Source organism: Sus scrofa, chromosome 1, assembly GCF_000003025.6.
Source record: "Sus scrofa isolate TJ Tabasco breed Duroc chromosome 1, Sscrofa11.1, whole genome shotgun sequence".
Taxonomy (NCBI): Eukaryota; Metazoa; Chordata; class Mammalia; order Artiodactyla; family Suidae; genus Sus; species Sus scrofa.
In genome coordinates, this window is record NC_010443.5 from 132,059,747 (window position 1) to 132,073,014 (window position 13,268).

Here is a 13,268-nt window from a genome sequence, read left to right on the forward strand (position 1 = left end):
TCCCTGGGGGAATTTAACCCACCGCCGATTCTCTAAAAAATAGTTAAAATATGTTAGGACTTGCTAGACTAAAAAACCCCTGGACATCTGCCATGACTATTCTCCCATACTTCAGAGAATAGAATGGTACCTTCTCAAAGAATTCTTAGAACTCCCTTTGCTCTGAAAGAAACTAACTTTATCTTCAATTAGCCCACAAAGGTGAGATGTGAACTGACCCGCCAGGTACAGCTGCAGAATGTGTCATTTCCCTCTTGTCATTTCTGGTTCCTTTAAATGGGGGATATTTTGATCGATGGATTTTTGGAAGAGTCCCAAAATGTTCTCTGATTAATAGCTATAGAATGGTAATTATAAAAGATAAAAAGGATATATTTGCTTTTATTATGGTCTGGGAATCATTTTCTCAGTTAAGCATCTGGCAGCTGCGTACATGTGATAAATCCTTTTAGAAAATTCTTTGGGATTAAAATTGAACATTGAAAAAGTTTATTCCCAAAGTACTTTTTTTTTGGGTTTGTTTCTGAGAATTGTAAAAGGATACCATAATAGTAGTTATCATTTATTGAAAAATTATTTGTCAGTACCTACGCTAAGTACTTTATATATTGTTAAAAATAATATTAAAAAGAACAATTTAGGTGCTATGAACAAATTTTAACACAAAGTGAAGTGAACAGTCCCCTTTCAGAGAACTATAACATGGGGTGGAAGACAGGAAGCTTTTATAGAATAAAGAATAAGAAAATAAGGAAGAGAAATATAGAAAATACCTGAATGACTGGAGCTACGCAGTGAACCTTGTGTGAGGTGAGAAGGCCCAGATTTGGCTTGGTTTTCAGAGACTGGCTGACTGAATGTAATGTATTTCTGGTTAAGCAGAGCTTATAGGGATGCAAAACTTACCAAGTTTTGGTTTGCTGGTGTTACCCTGGGCAGGAGTGGCTCCATCTTGAGCCCATAAAGTTATTTCAACAGTCCCCACTTCTGACCCTTCTCTTGACCAAATGCTTTGATCAAAAACATCAGTCTAGGCGTTCCCCCTGTGGCTCAGTGGGCTAAGGACCCAACATAGTCTCCACGATGATGCAGGTTCAATCCCTGCCTTTGCTCATTGGGTTAAGTATCCCTTGATGCCACAAGCTACAATGTAGGTTGCAGAGGCAGCTTGGATCCAGTGTTTATGTGGTTGTGTCTTAGGCCTTAGCTGCAGCTCCGAATTAACCCCTGGCCAGAGGTGTAGCCATAAAAAGAAAAAAAAAATGGGTCTTACAATGACTCTCAGTTATCATTGCCCTTTAGGTGTTGGTGTAGTAGTCACAGGGACAACATCAGGCTTCTGTCTTGGAGCTTGTTACATTCTTCTCTTCTCTTTTGGTTTTCTGGTCAGAGAGAGACCATCTGTTGGCTGGTCAGTTGCTGCCCACATGCATTTAAATCTTTTAGGAGAATATATCATGTTAGGGAAATGATAATTATTAGCAACAAGACAATGCCCATGGTTTGGAGAGTGTTTCTGAGACCTCAACCAGCTAGAATCAAGTAAGTCTAGAAATGATCCTGAAGTTGGTGGGGGTGGGGAGAATGGAGTGGGGTGGGGGAGTTCTTCTTTAAGTCAATTGGCCCATTCAAGTGCCCATTCCCACTTCCCCAGAAGTGTATATCCAGCAGGCTTGTTTCAGAGAAATGCAGGTATTGAAAGTTGGACCATCTTTATGATGGTCAGAAAGAACTATAGGGTGACCAGCATCATGGCAAATCCAACAGTTGGCTGGAGGTTGGATTACCCTCTTTGGTAATGACCAGAAATAGGTAAGAAATCTTTCTGGGCCACTGCAAGGCAATAGATGGATAAACGAATTGTAAAGACCTTCCTGGTATAAGAATTAGGAAACTATGGTAAGAAGGAAGAGGGGGAGTAGAAGGAAATGTTCTTGATCCTCTTGATCCAAGGTCTTGGGAAGAAACAGTCTACCTTGATATTGGCTGCTTTTTTTCCAGTCAGTTTGATTTTAAGATCTCCAGTGTTTGCATAGACCAGGTGTCAGGTGCAGCCTTCTTCAGTTGTGAAATATGTACCCAAGGTGTGACACCTGGTGATTTGGCGGTGGTGTCAGTGGTCGAGTATTCTTGGTAGGATCCTTCCCCTAAATCTCACTTTTGCAAAAGCCTCAAAATAAAACAACTATAAATAACAAAAGTCTTAAAAATGCCATGAATAAAGATCTCATGAGAGTTTATTTATAATGGGATTGATAAGGAAATCTGCTTATTTATGTAATATAACATTTTAAGATAATAACTAGTATTCTGTCCGGTAACACAAAACCAGACTTTAATAAGATTTTTAGGAATTTTATGTAATTCTGGAACACTTATTTATAACATATACCCATCCATATATAACCTTAGAAGTTTAAACATCACTTCTTAATTGATAATATTTCCAATGTAATTTCATATGTCAAATAAGTCTAAGTAGTTTAACATTTCTATTTTTATAAGGAGAGAGAATACACTTTTTGAAATGTTCTAGTAGTAGCCCTCTGGAAAATCTCAAAGTTAGTTAGAGGTAAAAAAAGCTTCATTTAAAATTTGATTTTTGGAAGCAGGCAAATGTCAAAGTTTTCACCATTTGACTAAATAGCATCACAGATGAAATAATAATTAAATATCTACTTAAGTGACAATATAAAATTTTAAAGGCAAATACAGAAGATTGACTAGTTGTGAACAAAACAGCTTTTTTAGTATTGAAAAGACTAGATTTTCTTAAGTAATCAAAGACCTGATAAAAACAATGTGGGGCAGAGTAGATTATTTTGGTGAGATACAAAATCTTTTCTTTCCAGGAAGATTACTTAAAAGGTAAAGGAAAATCTTGTTCATGATATTTTATTAAAAGCAGACCCATAATCTAATAAAACTTCGTCCTTTTGACAGAGAGAAACGCAAAATCTAATTTTGCCGCAGTATACTTTTGCTATTAAAACACATTTTTAAAGAAAATTTAAATCAATCCATTCCACTCTTAGCCAGATTGATCATACATAAAAGTTTAATTTCCTAAGGTCGCTTTTGCACAAACCTTCTACAACATTTTGATTCAGATTTTTGTCCTATATGTTTTTCCCCTCTTTGTCATTATGGAACAATTAGTTGCTTTACTCGAGGACCAAATTATTCTCTTTTTCCCTTAACAAAAACACATTCTTTACTGCATGCCTTTTTGTACTGAAACCATACCCTGCTTTCCTTGCATGGGGATGTTTCCCTTATTATTTCTAGTAGTTTTAATTATATATACTAATTAGAATTTTTAACCCTTAGAATAATTAATTCCTAGTAAGAACTAAGAAGTAAGCAATTGTGAACTGTTAGACTAGCATTCTATGGATTGACAAGTTAATAAGTATATTTCATAATTTCTGGAAGTAGATTCTTCTTCACAGTAAATTTTTTTCCTACTGCTGCACCAGTGGCATATGGAAGTTCCCAGGCCAGGAACTGAATCCAAGCTGCAGCTATGACCTATGCCACAGATGCAGCAATGCTGGATCCTTTAACCCACTGTGCCAGGCCAGGGATCGAACCCAGGGCTCCTCAGCAACCTGAGCCACTGCAGTCAGATTCTCAACCCACTGAGCCACAGTGAGAACTCCTCTATGGTAAATTTTTCTATGTGGAACAAAACATGTTTGCTAATAAACCCACGCATCTTTAGTTCCTTTGTAAAAGGATGTCAAAATTGAATAAACCCATGTTTAGTAATTAACGTTTCAGTATTTTGCATAATTTGGAAATGATCTAGAGATTCAGTGAATATTCATCATTCAATGTATTTCAGTATAGCTCGAAGGTTTCAAGTTGTCAAAAGATTTTTGGGAACTTTTTAAGTAGACCTACAATGAAGACAAATTATTGTTGAAAAGTTCATTTATAAACTTCTGTCTTCCTTATATCTATTTAATATACTTGTTCTTAACAATTATGTTTAGATTATTCTTGAAACTCATTTCTAATGGGTGAACACTGAGAATTGTAGGCTCGTAAGTATTTTAGACTTATAAATTGTAACCACTATTGTGGGTGTGTTGTGGATCTCATTGTGGTTTTAATTTGCATTTCCCTGATGATGAATGAAGTTGAACACCTTTATATCTTCTTTCGTGAAATGTCTATTCAAGACTTTTGCCCATTTTTAGTGGGTTGTCTTTTTAAAAATTACTTAATAGTGGAGTTCCTGTCGTGGCGCAGTGGTTAACGAGTCCGACTAGGAACCACAAGGTTGCGGGTTCGATCCCTGGTCTTGCTCAGTGGGTTAAGGATCCGGCATTGCTGTGAACTGTGGTGTAGGTTGCAGACTCGGCTCAGATCCCGAGTTGCTATGGCTCTGGTGTAGGCTGGTGGCTACGGCTCCAATTAGACCCCTAGCCTGGGAATCTCCATATGTAGCGAAAGCAGCCCTAGAAAAGGCAAAAAGACAAAAAAAAAAAATTACTTAGTAAGAATTTTTTATATCGATTAAATACATATTCTTTATCATATAAATGTACATATATATATAGTTAATGTCCTATTTTGTATCCTCTGTCTTTTATGCTTTTCCCTTTAGTCTTTAGTATGGTACCTAACTTAACTACAGTTTATCTTGAATTAACCTAATATCACTCTATGTATAATGTAACATGCTTACAGCAGTATAATTCTATTTGCCTTCCCTGTTCTTTTTGCAATTGCTGTTATATAATTTGCTAGTATATATGTTACAAACACCAAAATACAATGCTTTTGCTTTTACTTTAAACACATATTTTTCAAATAAATTAGGAAAAATAGTATTAGATATTCATTCACCCATTTACCATTCCAGGCACTTTAAAAACTTTCTTGTAGAACCCAATTACCCATTTTCAAAGTGGTATCATTTCACTTCACCCAGAAAAGCTTGGTGTAGCATTTCTCACAGCATAGATCTATGGGCAATGGAGTCTCTCAGCTTCAATTTATGTGAAAATGTCTTTATTTCATCTTTGTTTTGAAGAGTATTATTACCAGATATATAGAGTATTAGATTTACAGCTTTTTTTTTTTTTTTTTTTTTTTTTTTGGCTTTTTAGGGCCATAACCACAGCATATGGAGATTCCCTGGCTAGGGGTCTAATCAGAGCTACAGCTGTCTACCCATAGCCACACACAGCAACGCCAGATTGGAGCCGTGTCTGCAACCTATACCACAGCTCATGGCAACACCAGATCCTTAGCCCACTGAGTGAGGCCAAGGATTGAATGCCCAACCTCATGGTTCCTAGTCAGATTCGCCACAACGGAAACTCCCTAGGCTTTTTTTTTTTGAAACAGGATTGCATTGTTTTCCTTGAAAAGTCAGCCATCATTTTTCTTGTTATACCTTTATACATTGTTCATCTTTCTGTTTTTAGGATATTTTCTTTATCATTCTTTTCCAGAATTTGTTATTATATGCTGATACTGCATGGCCATTATTTCTTCAAATATTTTTTTCTTGCTCCAATCCTCCTCTTTGGAGACCCAGCTTATGTATTTGTTTCACTGTTTGACACTGTCCCCAGGTCATTAGTGCTCTGTTCAGTTTGTTCTTCAGTACCTTTTCCTTTTACTTTATTTTGGATAATTTCTTCATGTGCAAAATCCAACATCAGGGACAATTTCTGTTGACTGATATTTTTCCTGAATGTAAGCCATATCATTTTACTTCTCTGTGATTTAGTATTTTGCTGAAAACCTATCATTTCAGAAAATAGATTATAGTGAAACTCTAGAGTCTTATCTTTTCCCCTTGAAAGTTGTCATTTTGTTGTTTTTGCTGCTGCTGCTGTTGTTGTTTCAGTAACTTGACTGGACTTAATCTGCAGAATCTGTTTCCTCCATGAAGTCGGGCAGCTTTTGTTTTTTGTTTTTAATTCTTTTTTTTTTTTTATTTTCCCACTGTACAGCAAGGGGGTCAGGTTATCCTTACATGTATACATTACAATTACATTTTTTCCCCCACCCTTTCTTCTGTTGCAACATGAGTATCTAGACATAGTTCTCAATGCTTACTTTCATTTTACTATACTGGTTTCCTAGGGGTGACTTCTATGTCTGCCTAGCTCATGGATCAACCAGTGACTGGTCAGAGGTTGTGCTCAGACACCTGGAGCCAGCAGAATTTCCCTCTGTTACTGACAGGAGCATATTCCAAGGCAGGCAGTGTTCAAGTCTGCCCTGGATTTTACTTTCTACCAGGCCTGTCCGGGGGTGGGGGTGTGTGTTGGGGGGTATGGGGCGGTGTGTGTGTGTGTGTGTGTGTGTGTGTGTGTGTGCAGCATCCCATCAAGCCTGGGGTTTTACCCTGGTTCTTTATCATGTTCTCATTTCCAGGAGCTCCTTGTTAAATGTCTGGTTAGTCTGCCAGTCTGCTACTCACCCAAGTTGAGCTGTGACCTCATCCTCAGAGTATGAAAGCCGTAGGGGTCCCCATTCATTTCCAACCAGTCTGGCTAGGTTTACTGACAGCCCTACTGGATACAAGTGAGCCTCTCTGGCAGGAAAGGTAGACCTACCAAGCTGCCCGGGGTTGGAGGGATGCTGAGAGCAGCCTCACACAAGAAGGTGCTGAGTTCCACTGTCCTTACCCCAAATTTTATCTTTTTTTTTTTTTATAAGGAAGTGCTTCTCCGTTTGTCATTTTCTTTAATTGGGTTCCACAGCCCTAAAATGGTATTTTTTTTTTTATAATCTTATCCAATCTTTTTAGTGGTTTTGGGGGGAAGAATTGCTGACTTCTTTGTTTTATCCTAGTCAGAAGCCCTGCCCTGATGGATATATTTTGACAAAGAAAAGGAGAAGCAGAAAAAGACAAAGCATGAGGAAGCTACTGGCAATAGTATCCCCTGTGATTTATATAAACCTGGAACCAAACCAGCAGGCTGTCAGATAAGACGCTCCTGAATAGAGTTAGCTTTCTTAACCCAATGACTCAAAGGTGGAACATGTTTAAGGAGATACATTAATTATTGTGTCATGGAAATTAAATATCAGTGATAAAGAATTCATAGAAAATTGGATAATTACTCATAGAAAAATATATTAGTACCTTATCTAGCCAAGAAAATCTTTATATTTTCTTATAATGAGGTAATTGATAGATTCTAGAAGACTGCCCATATCAGCATTTTCTCCTGATACTTCACAAAGTGACAGTGGACCTCATCCTAACTCACACTTGTCCCACAGTAAATGTCCCTTCCTTCCTCATATTGGTGTGATAGTAGGGACATAAAGAAGTTATTACCTTTACCCCCGATCCAACCCTCTCAGATCTTTCCTAGGACTTCAGATTTCCTTAACTAGAAGCAGAGCCTTTTCAATAAATGAGGGAAGATGGTTACCACTCAGGTGTGATCCCTTGTCAACCCTTTGCTGTGTGGTTGGAGCACAGCCTTCCCAGCTTGTAAAGAAAGGGGCTTCTAATGGAAAAGAATATAAAAGAGTATAGTGTATATATTTGAATCACTTTGCTGCACAGCAGAAATTAACACAACATTGTGAGTCAACTGTACATAATAATTTTTTTTAATTAAATAAAAAAAGAAGCGGCTTTCTGGGAAGCCTTAAGGAGATGGAAGAGATGAGGTGTCCGGACATCCCTGTCCCTCCTGCTCACCTTTCTTTAGGCTCTGGCATATAGAACTGCTCCCTGTGGGCCCCTAGGCCTATGTGGAAATCCCCAGGACGAGAGAAATCCCTGTAGAGCTCAGGGCATCCAGCAAGACAACTAGGCCCTGAGGGGCTATGCAGATGGGGGAGTGTGCCAGCCACTCCCTGATGTTGCCCCAGGTCCACAGAGCAAAATTATGTTGTCTAGAGACCCAACTGATTTTCACTAAAGTTCTGCTGGGTCTTCTATGACATTTTTTTCTGGGCTCAAGGATTATGCTAATCAAGTTTTACCCTTTGTTACTATTATTTCTATGCTTTGTCTCCTTCACCAGATTTCAAAGTTGAGGTGGCGGGGGGGAGCTTTCTTCTGCTGTTTATCCCTCTGTTCTGCCCCTCACCCCAACCACCTCCCTATTTCTCTGAAGGTCCAGCTTTTAACATCTAGGGTGGGCTTATCAGGTCAGTTTTATCTCTTGTTCCAAATACAATACAAAATATTCTGGCAATTCTCAAATGCAGTGTTTCTCAGTCGAAGCTGCTCCTCAGAATCACTGGAAGAGCTTTTAAAAATGGTGATGCCCAGGTTGCACTTGAGACTGATGAGATCAGACTCTCCGTTGATGGGATCCAGGCGACCCATGCTGAGAAACAAAGCTCGCATGGAAAGTGGTAACTTTATGGAGCACGCTAATATTTGTCTTGACTTTTTATCTTAAACCAACATTTGCCACATCCTTGAGGGACACATTGGAATATTAGTTGGCAGAATGTTAGAAACTGAATTACATCACAGTCTCATCGAGGTATGTCAATACGTCTGAGGTCATGTTGGCTAAGTGCCCCTCAGTGCCCTCATGTTCAGCACCCTCTTTGGTGGTTGGCAGCCTAAGAGAGGCTCGCCTCCTGAGAGCAAATAAGAAAAAAAAATCCACCAACCTGTAGATAGAAAGGTGTCAGATCTCAAAGTAGGCTGGCCCATTGTGTAAAATGCAGTGACACATTATCACAAATATTTACCTTCCCCTTTCTCTCCTGGAGTCTTTGTTCTCCTGTAAACACCTAATGGTCATTGACTTCTTTTCAAAGGGAAAAAGGAAAATGGTAAATCTTTTACTACCTTTTCATGAGGATTTTCTTTGTGAGACTTGGATTTCCTCCTTCTGATTTTTTGAGGAAGGCCTGCTTGCCTCTATTTCAAGTACCTTGATTCATGTCTTTTGCCTCAAAGACAGGTGTAGCTTCTTCTGGGTTATGAAAGTTGATTGGGGGGGGGAACCCAAATATTTGCCACAGGTATTTGTTGGATTGCAAACTTGTACAAACCAACTTTTGAGTTTTTTCCTTTCAAGGAGCAAAGGAGTAAAGGATAGAGGGTATGTTTTAAGGACCTGGAGGAATGCTTTTAGCATTGAGTCCTCTGGTGCCCTGAAAGGTGCTGGTCATGTATAAGACTATGAATACTTGTGGGGAGGCTGAAACTTTGGGTTTGACGGAGCTGACCTCTCTTTTTAATAGAGCATGGTAATGAGGGTTAGTGATCAGGAAGAATTTCTTGACATGAAAGAGGTTAGAGGCAAGACTGTATCAGTCAATAGAATTTTAACAGTTCCTTTCTAGAATTAGTATTATATTATTTTGGCTGTGATGTGTAGTAGCTTGATCTCAGTTCTAGACCAGGGACTGAACCTGAGCCACAGCAGTGAAAACACTGATTCCTAACCACTAGCCCACCAGGGAACTCCCTAGAATTACTTTTTGAGGGGGTGTTGTTTGTTTTTTAAAGAAAGACCCATAGTGTTTTCTACTTGTGTAACATCTTATTATTCCTGAAGCAAGAATATAGTAACTCCTAAGGGTTCCTGTTAGGCCTGTCATTCTAGAAGATATTATATTCAGGGCAGTTTAAAGTAAAAACATTCAGCTTTCCTTATTTCAAGACTTAATACCTGTTCCAAGGTATTTTGCAAATCTGTCAGTTATATTTCTATACTCATTGGAAAGAATAAAAGATAATTTGTAGAAGGAGGCTCAGGGCCACTGCATATGACATGTAGGTTCACCGCAAATGCCATGGGTCCCATTGCTGAAACTACCATGTGAGCCACAGTCACTGGGACTCTGAATCCAGTGGTCCTGGAAAGGATACTTCACAACAGCCATGCAGGGTAGGGTCACAGTTGGTGTCCTCATCCCTGCCTATGGGATTTTCCAGTTGACTCAATATTTAAGGTTATTTAATAATTCTATTCTAAAATTTGGTCTATATATTGCCAGTTTAGTTCATATTAGGGGAGCTAGCACAGGGCTATGAGGACAATCCACTGACTAGTAAAAAAAAGAAAAAGAAGATGTTCTGATAACATATATCATCTCTCTCTCACACTTTTTGGCCGCACTCGTGGTATATGAAAGTTTCTGGGCCAGGGATCAAATCTGAGCTATAGCTGAAACCTACACCACAGCTGTGGCAATGCCAGATCCATAATCCACTGGCCAGGCTGGGTCAAACACATGCTGCTGCAGAAACAATGCTGGATCATTAACCCACTACACCATAGTGGGAATTCCCATCATCTCTCTCTTTTTTTTTTTTTAACATGTTTTCTAAAATTTTTTTTAGAATTTAATTTTAGTTGATTGACAATATTGTGTTAGGTTTAGATATATAGAAAAGTCATTCATATGTTCTTTTTTCAGATTCTTTTCCATTACAGGTTATTATAAGATATTGAGTAAATTTCCCTGTGCTATACAATAGGTCCTTGTTGGCTATCTATTTTATATACGGTAGTGTATATATGTTTCTCTCAAGCTCCTAATTTATCCTCCCTGCTCCTTTCTCCTTTAGTAACCATAAGTTTGTTTTCAATGTCTGAGTCTCTTTCTGTTTCATAAATAGGTCCATTTGTATCCTTTTTTTAGATTACGCATATAAGTGATATCATATGATATTTGTCTTTGAGCAATAATATTTCTAGGAGGAAGGCCAGTGGATGCCTTTGGACATTGTCTCAAGTTGTCCTCATCTAGTTGACAGCAATGTAGTCAGGAGGATTATGAAGTCCAGTTATTTTCCCAGTGGAGGTCAACAATACTGTTAGCATGATAGAAAACTCTTATTCTAAAATTGTTACTATTATCATTGTCATTTTCTCCCAATCTGACTTGTCATTCCTACTGTGAAATACTAGCTCGTTGTTCCCCAAGAGTCGAGGAAAGTGGAGGAATTGCTTGGCTTGTTCTTTGGGGTTAACATCATTTGCCATTGTCAGCCTGAGGGTCATCTCTGAGTCTAGCCACCTGGGCTGCACACAGTTCTGAAATCTGAATGCCCTTAGACTCTCCCAGAAGTATCTCTGGAGAGGAAACAGTCTACCCAGTACACAGCCAGGCTGGGGTGATGTAGGCATGGGGAGTGCTGGGCTTTCAGGAAGTGGGAAAAAGATTCCCATGCTACTCCTGGGATCCTTCTAAAAGAGAATTTGCTGAATGGTTATGCCAGCTCAAACTGAGTGTCTAAGGACTTTTAGTCATATATTTAAGTATTTATAAATGTCTACAACATTCAAGGGAATGGAATAGGTAAAGAATAGAACATAAGACACAAATGTTTCTCATTCCAGGAACTTACAAATTTGTTGAGGAAAAAAAACAGTCTCCACGAAATTGTTAAATACCAGCATATTGAAAGATGTCTTCAGTGATCCCCTCAGTGGGGTCATCGTGGAGATGCTGGGAAGGAAGCAAGACTTGATTTTGGCCTTGAAACTTGTACAGAGCATGCGTAGGTGGAGGGGTGGGAAGAACATATTCTGAGTGGAAGTAGATTGCAATAGCTTGGACCAAACCTGGAGTTCAGAGTTTCATGCCAGGAAACTGGAGTCATAGGAGTAACCTCTACACATTTGTCCCAGGAGTTTGCAGCTGTTGTATTCTGTGGTCTGGCAAGGCTTTGGACTTTCACTAGAATGTGTCCTAGGACACATGGTAGGCTCCCTCCAGCCTGAGCTAAGGGCTGGATGTTCTGGAACATCAATGGCCATAGACAGAATGACCGAGCAGGACATGGGATCTGTTTTCACTGTTACAAGTCATGAATATCATCCCACTTGCTGTTGGGATTGGCCAAATTTCTTTTGAGTTCTGTGCCTATCTATTGGTTGGAGATAATTTGTGCAGTTGCTGCCCTGTTGATTGGAGATAATTTGTGCAGTTGCTGCCCTGTTGAGCTGCTTCACCTCCTAAGGAAGAAAACATAATTTGGGGCTCAGGATAGCCCTTTGGATTATTCTGGATGATTTTGCACTTTTAGCTCAGAGAGCCAGGCTGCCTACCCAAGGATAATGCCCTAAAACACCCTATCTAGAGTAAGACTATCTCAACTTTAATGTACATAAGACATACCTGGGGATCTTGTTAAAAAGCTCCTGCTTCATTAATTCTGAGATATAGCCCAATATTCTGCATTCATAATAAGCCCAGGGTGATGCTGATGGGCTGAGGACCACACTCAGTATGGTGACTCAGGACGTAGTACGGATGCTTATGACAGCAGAGTGACCCAGGAAGACTGAGCGTGGGAAGGAGCAGGCTGGAGTGGAAATGCTTTTTGTATGAAATAAGAGCCACCCAGACTCCCACATAGACTTGACAATGAGTCATAGTCACTATCCACCCAGACCCTCACAGCTCATCAGAAGGCGCTCTCGCAGGATATGCCCACGCTAAAGCTTCAGGAATACCATGCTTTTCCCATCAAAAGCCTGTTGAGGAAGCTTAAGACTTTCTAGCAGTAGGGGTAAATCTAATTCCAAGTTGGTTTTACATTTTCTTATCATCAATTGCATTGTAAATTGGAAAGTGAATCTGGTGCTTTGTTCTACTCTGTTCAGCTCAGCAGGTGTTTATTCCATGTCTGCTTTGTGCCTCACCTTGTGCTAAATATGTGGACCACTGGTGAAGGGTGCAAAGTGGTCTCTATTGTCTAGGGATATACTGTGTTATTGAGAAGAAGAAACTAGAATACTTACAAGCAATGAAAGGAGAACATGAGAGGTGGGGATATAATTATGTGCTAAATTGAATACAATCAAATGCCCAAACTATGACACATGCAGTAAGAGCTGCGAAGCTCAGGGAAGGTTGGGATGTTGACTTGGCTCTCTGAAACCAGAGTTACAGTTTAAATCAAGAGCTCTCTTGTTTGACTTGTACTGGGGCTTTGGAAATCTTGTGAATATAGAATTTGAAGCTACTGGGTGGGAAAGAGAAAGGCAGAATTCAACCCAGAAAGGCAATTCACTTGTTTCAGGTACTGAGGCCCCACAATAAATGCCAGTCACAACTCCTACCCCTAGGCCTTCCCATCCCTCCAGTGAATGAAGCATTTCTTTAAATGGAAACACCTCTAGATAATGAGATCATTGCTACACTGTGCTGGTTCCACTGGACACTCCCCCAGTCTGTTGAGGATTGAGACCTAAAGTGAGTTCTTTCCTGTAGAACATGAATAACAATAGGGCTGAATGGGAAAGGCCATCTCGGGATTTCAGGGCAGATACCTTATAGCTTATAGATGGGGCAAA